This window comes from Galeopterus variegatus, unplaced genomic scaffold (genome assembly GCF_000696425.1).
Source record: "Galeopterus variegatus unplaced genomic scaffold, G_variegatus-3.0.2 Scaffold3644, whole genome shotgun sequence".
Classification (NCBI taxonomy): domain Eukaryota; kingdom Metazoa; phylum Chordata; class Mammalia; order Dermoptera; family Cynocephalidae; genus Galeopterus; species Galeopterus variegatus.
In genome coordinates, this window is record NW_007729755.1 from 109,793 (window position 1) to 119,212 (window position 9,420).

Below are 9,420 nucleotides of genomic sequence, written 5' to 3' on the forward strand. Positions count from 1 at the left end.
TATGTAGATGGGTGTCTGGCACACAGATATTCAAAAATATGTAATGTTTAGTGAACTAATCTGGCCTGAAATGTACAGCTGCTTTCCCCTCCTTTGATTCGATAGACCTCTTTTCTTCATTATACAAACTAGCCCTTTTATCCTCTCTATGGTATTTACCACTTTACTTCCTATTTTAATCTCAGTGATTCAGGCATGTTAAAACTCAGTTCCGGCATTATCTGCTTACCTCCGTGTTAGGCTAAAAGCCCCTCCTCTGGCTCCTGTAATAAACACTGGACACCATTACTAAACCTCTCTGCACACATGCCCGTCTCCCTCTGTGCACTGTGAGCTCCTTGAAAGAATGGGCTGTGCTGCGAATCTTTGATTCCCATTGAGGAGAAACAGCAGATGCCCTACACATGGACATTGCACTGATCATCAATTCAGTAGTATAGTTTGATCTGAAACATAGAAAAAAACAGAATCTGTGATTGGGGGTGTGCTGCCATCAGATGGCAATATGGTGGAAATAGGCTCACATGAGCAGGAGATTATTCTCTGCTTTTTATAATTAGCAAAACGTGGCTCTTTTCAAGTTAATGTTTAATTCATATAAAATCAATTGTTAAAGATTGCTTGGTAGTATACAGGTAAAAGTGCTTTTATAAAAGCAGCAGGAAATGTTGAATCATCTGGGAATGTGCCTCTTCTTTTTCTGTCTATTAAGGTTTGGGTTTCTCTTCCTGAAATCCCTGTGGGTATGACCTCTTGCAGAAGGATTTTGTGATTTTCTCTGATTATATCAGGGATTTCTTGGTTAGGATCTCCTCAGATGTTCAAATAATGTTTGACTGGGTGAGAATAATATTGGGAATAATGTATCAAAGGTCACTGGGGTGAGGCAGAAGGGAGCTTTTATAACATCCTCTGTATGACAGTGGCATCGTGCATTCAGTGGGGAAGGAACAATTGTTGATTGCAAACCAATAAAAACTACCTCTTCCTGATGATGAAAAAATGATTCTTTCAATCTGTAATAGCTTATGATTATGTAGTTGGAACACCATGAGGTAGGAAGTAAAGGTTCGATTAGATTAAATATTTTAGCATTGAAAGACGTAACTAAGACGCTTACGGGTCCCAAGCAAGTGTTTACAAAGAGTGAGAAGAGAATGAAATGACTTATGGTTTCCTAGAGTATGAGATAGAAGTTGTTCTTCATTGAATGTAAAACATTAAAAAGTTATTTTGATAAATAAAAATAATTTAAATAAATGAATTATCGAGCTCAAAAAGTTTTTTTTTCAAAACGGACTAAATATAAACCAAATAAATTTAAAAATAAAGTCCAAAATTAATGAATTATAAAACAGCAGATTATTTGAAACTAACAATGAAATAGAAAAAGCAATAGCTAGCCTAAACAAGAAAAAAAGGAAAAAGTACAAATACATGAACTAAGACATTAAAATGAGAAAATAAGCACAGATAAAGAGGAAACTGAAAGATATACATATGCAATTAAATTTGAAAATGAGATGATTTCTTAGGACAACGGAAATTACCAAAACTGCCTATAAAAGAAAGAAACTTAGACCAGGTATCTGGAAAAAAAAGTTGTCAAAGACCTGTCGTCACCACCACCACCTGTCTTTCCCTCCTGTGGAAGACTGATGATTTCAGGTTTCAGTCTACCAAGTCTTCACGGCGTGGTTACCTCTAACGCTAACTAACCAGCTTCAGGGCACAGAAAACAAAAGAAAGCGTTCGATGTTCATTTTAATGAAGGCACACTATCTATAAAAACTCCCAAAGACAGCAAAGAAGAAAAAAAAATCTACAGACTAATGCGCTGATGAATACACTGATGCCCTTAATACTTGGTGGGGGTGGTGGGGGTGGGGGGTTACATGGGTGATCACCCAGTGTATGAAAAAAAAAAGAAAAGGAAGGAGGCTAGAGAGGAAGAGAGGAGGGGGGTGGGGGGGAGAGTAAAAAAAAGGAGGAAAAGAAAATTAAGGAAAATAACAAAGAAGTCCAACAGTCAAATGGAAAGATTCTTTTCAAAACAGGATGTCTGCTGGAGATCCTTCCAGATGAGCACATGGGAAGGTACAGATCAACCCTGTATCATCTATGGCTTGGTGCTTTGGTGCATCACCATGTTTTTATATCCACTACCTGGGGGAGAAATTTTCTTCTAAAGCTAGTTCCAAATATGGTCCTATTCCTACACAACTATTCTGTTCCTTTTGGGGGAGTTTGCGGGGAATGTTGTTAATTGTGTAACTGACTGCGCTTCTCTGTTTCCTGGCTAGAAAATTTAGAACCAAGATTATGGCTTATTTTTAGCCACTGTATCTATTTTTAGCATCATTCTAGGCACCATTATTATGACTACATTCCGTTTTTCTGTCTTCTCTGGCTTTTATTTTTTAAGGTAACCTAGCACGTTATGTCTTTTTATTCTGCCTTAAATCCTTTCTATAAATGTGTAATCTTTTCTGTGGCTGCGTTATCCTCTCTGTAGATAAATAAGCCCTTAGCAACAGCAACAGTTGTCAATCTTAGTATACAGAGCAACTAAATGAGCAAACAAAGCATCAAAACTCATTTGGAAATGAAGAAGACTGTTTCAAAACTGACGCTGGGAAAATTGACTAAATAAAATGTATTTTGCTGGGTTTTTTGCTCATTTTTCTAATGTAACACAACTTCTATGAGAAAAAGAAAAACAAAACATTCTTACTCTTTGTTTATGTTAAAATAAAATAAGATAAACCTTTCCACTACCTTGAAATGAGTTGTATCTTCATCTATGTTTTTTTTTTTTCATTTTCTTTTCTTATTTCATATTTTGTATTGGCTATTTCATCAAGAGTCAAGAATTTATTTTGGTGTACAGTATGCAAAAATAATTTAGAGATTTTTATCATATGAATAAAGAAAAGACTCGTAGGAAATACAATACTGCATTCGCACTAATTTTTCTGCAGAGGATTACATTATCTTTTTATGCACAGATTATTTGTGGATAATTTCATTGTTTATCTTTTTATGCACGTGGTACAATATTTATAAAGTACAAAGGATACACAGTAAAAACTAAATTTCTTCCTTACCGCTATCTCCAGAAGCAACCATCGCTAAGAGTTTCTTTCTTCGAAACTGCTAATTCTCAGAAACATTGTCAGATTTATTTTCCTTAGGTGTTTAAGCTGCTTAAAACATCTCTTCTCCTCCCATAAGTTGTATCTATAAAATATAAACTTGAAGTAATAAAGTTTGTTACTGCTTGTGTGTGGCAGTTCTTCGTGGAGAGTGGTACAGTGAGTGGCTAATGGAGCCAGTGGAGGTGAAAGCAGATTGGAATTCAGTCCGTCGATGCCCCCTCTGCAGATGGGGATGTACCCCAGGAAGGGAAGCGAGGGCTGTCAGCAGACTGCCCAGCATCAGCAGGTGCAAGTGCTTAACTTCCCTGGTGCTGTTTCCTAAAACCGACCCACCTGAAGGCCCCTCATGCCTGCTCTCCCTTCCCACCACCCTCTCCCAGTCCATTCTACAAGGTGTTGTCATTATCTCCTTCTGATAAATGAGGAAATTGATGCAGAGATATAATGTACAAATTATAAAATGGGGATGGAAAACACTACCTACAGATTTCAATAAATAAATGAGCCAGTATTTGAGAATGAGCTGACGTACTGTAATCATTACATGAGTTAATAAGTATAAAAATAGATACACCCAACATATAGTAAGCATATATAGCTATTAATTATTGATAATATTTTTGTAAAGGGAACAGCTCAGTGTTCATAGCTATAAACATAATAAAATGGCTAATATTGATGCTGAGCCCTGTCTCATTCTAGCAATAAGTAATATCCATAAATACATACCATGACTGAAAAAACCCACTCCGTTGGATGAACTGCCTATAAAATTTTACTTTTTACATTTGATAATTATCAGTTTGAAACATATTTATGTTACTTTAATCAAATGTGAGGACAGCCATCTGGGCTGGCAGAATTTTTCCAGTTTCTGGAGTTGAATTTGATGTGTAGAAACTTCTGCTCGATGTTCTTTGGCTTCGTACTTTCTTTCCTCGAAGTACTTTCCTCAAAGTATATCTCATAGACTTTGACAAGTGATGCTCCTGTTTTTATTAATGCCTAATATCATCTTTTAAGTTACTTCAAATTTTAATTTTGATTTCTTGTTTGATTTATGATTTAGAGGAATGGTGTATGCTTTTACGTGGAGGGGCTGTTGGGGGCTTAGATTGGGGATTGAGGATGAAGTGGCTATCCTTTCTACTCTCGTAGAAATGTATGATCCAAGAATACCACTGCTGTTGTGCTTTCTACTTCATGGAATTTATGGAGAAATTCTTTGTTGCCTAGTGCTTGATCAATTTTTACTACTATTTAATGAACTTTTGAAAGAATATGCATGATCTATTTGATATATAAGCAATACTAATTATGTTATCCCAATGACTTGCAAAATGATTGAAAGGGGAATGCCAAAAATCATCATTTATGATTTTTTTGTTTTATTGAAAGTCTTGCATTTCCAACAGATTTTAAATGATATATTCTTATATGATACCAATCGGTGCACCAAATTATCTATTATATCTTCTTGGTCGATAGTGCCTTTTACCAACAGGAAATATCCGTTTTTCTCACATTTAGTGTTTTTTTTTTGTTTGTTTTGTTTTTTACTTTTTATTTTGGCTGGAATACTTTAGAATACAATGTTAGCATGTAACATTGACTCTCCTGCTTTTATCTTGTTCATACTTGATTGGGACGTCTTTGTTGTCTTTCAGTCTTGCTGTCTAATTTCCACTGAAGAGTGTCTCTTGTAAATGTCACGTAGCTGGATTTTTGTTCTTGTATCAATTTAAGGATTTGTTTATTTCCTAACTTACCAGGAAAATTTAATCATTTTCTTTTATGGCAATGTTTTATTGATCTTCAAAATATTTAGAGATTGAATTTGCTGCATAATAGAATATCTAAATATTAGTGGCTTAAACAAGCAAACGGGAGGTCTGTTAGTAAGGAAAGGGACAGTGGATATTGGATGCACAGCTAGTGGCTCTGCCATAGTCATAGTTTCTTATCTTACTGGAGAGGCAGAACTACATGGCGACTGTGAATTTTGAGAGGTATGGGCTCAAATGCTGGCTCCTCCACGTCCTACTATGCAATCTTGGGCAAGTTAATTTTTCTAAACTGGATTCCATTCATAAAATATAAATATAAAGGAGGTTATAATAACCCCCAATTAGAGTGTTATAGGGAGAATTATGTAATAATACATGTAAACCATTCAGGGCATAGTAAGCACTGACCTGTGGCTATATACATTTCTAGTTTATTATTTGTATTACTTTTTTTAGCATCTTCTATTGTGGGTAATTCTATTTTTAATAGCATATCATAGGCATTATGTAAATCAAAATCACAACAAACTTTCCACCCTATATGTCTCTGCACATATCTGTATGTTTTACGTCTATAGTCTCCTTTTGCATGAGACATTTAGTGTGATTTTCCTCCACACCACCCCTCCTTCCTTCTAGACGTTGTTGAACTAATTTGAACATTCAGTTCCAGATTGCTAGTGGGGTGCAGGGAAGGGAGGGCCAGGGGGACCCTTACGTTATACATCTGACAAGATCTCTTCTTAATATTTGTTTTAAGGTTAAAAATTACATTAACTCCTAATTTTACCAGTTTCATTCTGCACCACTTTTTCTTACGTAGCACACTTTATCTTTCTGAATTTTCTCTTCTTTTTTTCTAAAGTACTTCCCACAGTCACCTGCAGAGGAAAGTGTGGGTGGCATACTTTCTGAATCCTTGACTGTCCAAAAATGTTTCTTCCTTGCTCTTACAGGGAGACAGCAGTTTGGTTGGGTTTGGAATTCTTGGCTTGCAATGCTTTTTCCTACAATCTCTGTAAATGCTGTTCCAATGTCTTCCAGCACTTAAGGCCAGACGTGAGGTACTAAGCTATTGTCTACCTTTCTCCCCTGCTTTATGACATGGGGCCAGGACTCAGCAAATGTGTCTTTTGTCAGCTCACTCATGGTTAGGCTCTGCCAGCACGGGTGCAGGTGGGCACGGGAAGCCTAGAAGAAGGGAAAGGAAACTGCTCCTTCTGTGTTTTGTGTCTGTTCTTTCCAGCCTCACCTGATCAATGACTTTTTCCTCCAGTAGCAGCACGTGGTTCTTGTTTCCTATTTTTTCCCAGAGCCGGGCTCACAGCATCTCCTCAGAAGTACCATTACCCCCTATGCAGAGACCCTTCCTCTTAGGTCTGAATCCCATCTCTTTACAACTGCTAGATTTTGATAATCCTGCCCTCTTTTTGTTGCACCCCAGTGCTGGGCTGCAGGAGCTTGCAGTTACTACCCTGTGTTAGCCCCGTTTTCCCTTCTTGCCTTTCCCATCCTCCAGTCCTATTTAAGAGATTTTTAGAATTAAATTCTCTCTTAAGATGACTGATGTGATTTCTGCTTTCCCTGCTGGAGACCGACTGATACAGAAAATGAGACTTACAAAGTCAGTCTTATTCTCTTTCGTTTGTAGATAACCTGTTTTTTATATTTTTCAGTGTAGAAGAGTATGGAATATCATTTCAAAGTCTGAAATTTTACCATGATGTGGCTATATGTGTGTCTTCTTTCAATGGTTCCTGCCTGACAGACTCAGGTCACCCTTGAGCTCAGGGAAATATTTTTTGCTTTTTTCTTTAGCTATTTTTTTTTTATAAAAACCCCTGTTGAACGCTCCTAAAATGCCCATTATAATTGTGTCTCCTGCATTTAACCTCCCTGCCCTTTTAAATCATAATTTTTATCTCTATTTTTTTTGTTTTGTTTTGCTTAGTGGTCTTGAAGAATTCCTTTATTCCTTCACTTTCATCAGTATCTGTCCTGCCATTCAGTACCTCTACTGAGATTTTAATTTTGTCAAACACATTCCTTCCAACCCTAAGAAATCTAACTTGCTCCCTTGTTGCTCCTTCTGATGGTAGGCTGCATTTATTTTATTGGTGTATATCCTCTCAAATCTCTCTAGGAGCACTAATTTTAATTTTCAAGTGTTTAATCACATACTGTATATTAATTCTTTCATAGGAGGTCACCTCATGTATTTTCTCTGCCCGATCCTCCTGTTTTCTTACACTTCTCGCATGACTGGCAATCTTCTATCATGTGCTAATGTTCACTAATGAAGGCTTAGAGTATTCAGAGTACCCCTTTTTAATGCATTGGTCGTTCTTCATTTTTTGTCTTCTGAAGACATCCACAGATATCCACTAACTAAACACGATTTTTTTAAGTCTCACTGTGAACTTAAAGTCCTAATTTGCTGTGTATTTCCCCACAAAAACAAGCATGAGGGATAATGCTACAGCCAGCAACTCTGCAAACCAGGCTTTCTTGGCAGAGGTCTCAAATTCTTTAGTTTGTTTTTTTCTGACTACTTTCCAAGGTGCTTCAGAGAAAAAGAAGTGTTGCTCCTGTCCAAGAGGTTCCTCATCAGTGACTGCTGGGCCTCTGGGTGTCTCCTCAAGGCCATCTGGCTGCTCAGCCCCATCTCCCATCCACAGCCTCCAGGGCTCAGGTGGAGGGCTTTCAACCCCTCTCCACACGGCCAGCACTTTCAGATTTTGCCCTCTAACTCAAGAGAAATTCACAGGCCCTTTCAAAACTATCTCCCATTTCTACCTGACTCACAGAACAGTGTTGGCAAGGTATAAACTCCCAGTGCCTTCTTTTGGTTTACTATGCATTTGTTGTTTGTTATATATTATTTTTGGCCAATATTCTTTTGGTTTGCTATAGTAGGTTGAGATTGTTCTTAGTTTCAATAAAACCAACATTTTCTTCTTTTATTTATTTACTTTTATTCATTTCCATGGTTTGGGTGACATGCCACTGCCTTTTCAGAAGTCTGTCAATATATGATTTATGCTTGAATGTGTTATAGAATTCAGTAAGAGAGAGAAAAACTTATCATAGTATGTAAAGAGAATAAAAAAGATTTCAGCTTATAATATCATTAATAATATGCTGAAACTTTTTTATTCTCTTTAATATTAATATAAATTAATAATTATTAATATGCTGCTGTTACATACATATCTACATGTATCTCCACTCAGGTCACCTTTCCTGAGCTTCAGACTACATTTCTAGTTGAATATCTGCATGAGACCCTCACACCAAGTACTATCTTCTTCAGCAGTCAATTTAGGTGTTAAAATGGAACTTACCGTAAGAGCTGAGACCCAGGGAAATAGATGCAGGTAACTCTCGTGTTTTGTGTGAGCTACAACACTGTCACTTACAAAGCAGTTAGAAGAAAACCAGCTGAAACTCTTAGCTTATTATCCAATCACATGTACATTAGGGGAAGTTGGAACTGCAAGAGATTTTTTGGAACATGCTGTGCCGTGGCAGAGGGGTGGGACTGACTCCTCTTGTCTCAAGCCTAAGGAAAGAGTCGGAAGAGGGACCACTCAGAAACCTCAATTTGCATCTCTTGGATCTTCGGGAACACAGAGGACAGGTCTCTGGTTCACGTGCAACAAAAGGCTGTCGGGCTCAGTGCTCTGTCCCACATAGATTGCCACCCTGGGTATGATCTGTCCGCCCAGTGTTTGTGGAGGTAAAGAATGCATGAGCGCTTCCATGAGCTGGATGAGCAACTCTGCAAGCAAGGCTCTCTCCGGATCAGGTCTGAAATTCTTCAGTTTATTTTTCTCTGGCTATTTTTCAAGGTGCTTCAGAGAAAAAGAAGTGTTGCTGCTCGTCAAGTGGCTCACACATAAGGCCGCCTATGACCTGCTGAAGTAGGCATCGGGAGGAACCAGCCTTCCAGCAGAAAATAGGACGGGGGAGGAGTATCGGGAAAAGAGTCGAGAGCAACCAGTGAGAGAAACGCTTCACCCCAATGCAGGGACGCTTAGCCGTTAAATACTCTCAAGACTGCAACCCCTCGGCCCCTTCCTGTGGCATTTCTGATCCCCGTTACTTTGCTCTATTTTACCTTTCTAGCATTTATCTTCTAATATATCATACGATTTACATATTAACTATCTTTATTGTTCAGGCTGTGAGCTCCATGAAGGCAGGGGTCTTGGTATGTGTTATTCACTGATGAACAGAATAGTACTTGGGTCATGATAGAAACTAAATAAGTATTTGTTGAGTTTGAATATGAATTAAATTGGGATCTACAAAGAGCATTCGTATTAGTTCATTTTCATGTTGCCATAACAGAACACCTTACACTGGAGAATTTATAAGGAACAGAGTTTTATTTGGCTCATCATTCTGGGACAGCTGCATCTGGCACAGGCCTTAGGCTGCTTCTACTCATGGCAGAAAGTGGCAGGCAGCTG

At 37.8% G+C, this 9,420-nt stretch overlaps 1 protein-coding gene across 1 annotated transcript in view; it reads left to right on the plus strand.

The window, feature by feature from the left end:
- KCNU1 (potassium channel, subfamily U, member 1) overlaps positions 1-9,420 on the plus strand; it is a 57,790-nt gene that overhangs the window by 2,890 nt on the left and 45,480 nt on the right. The window lies entirely within an intron of this gene.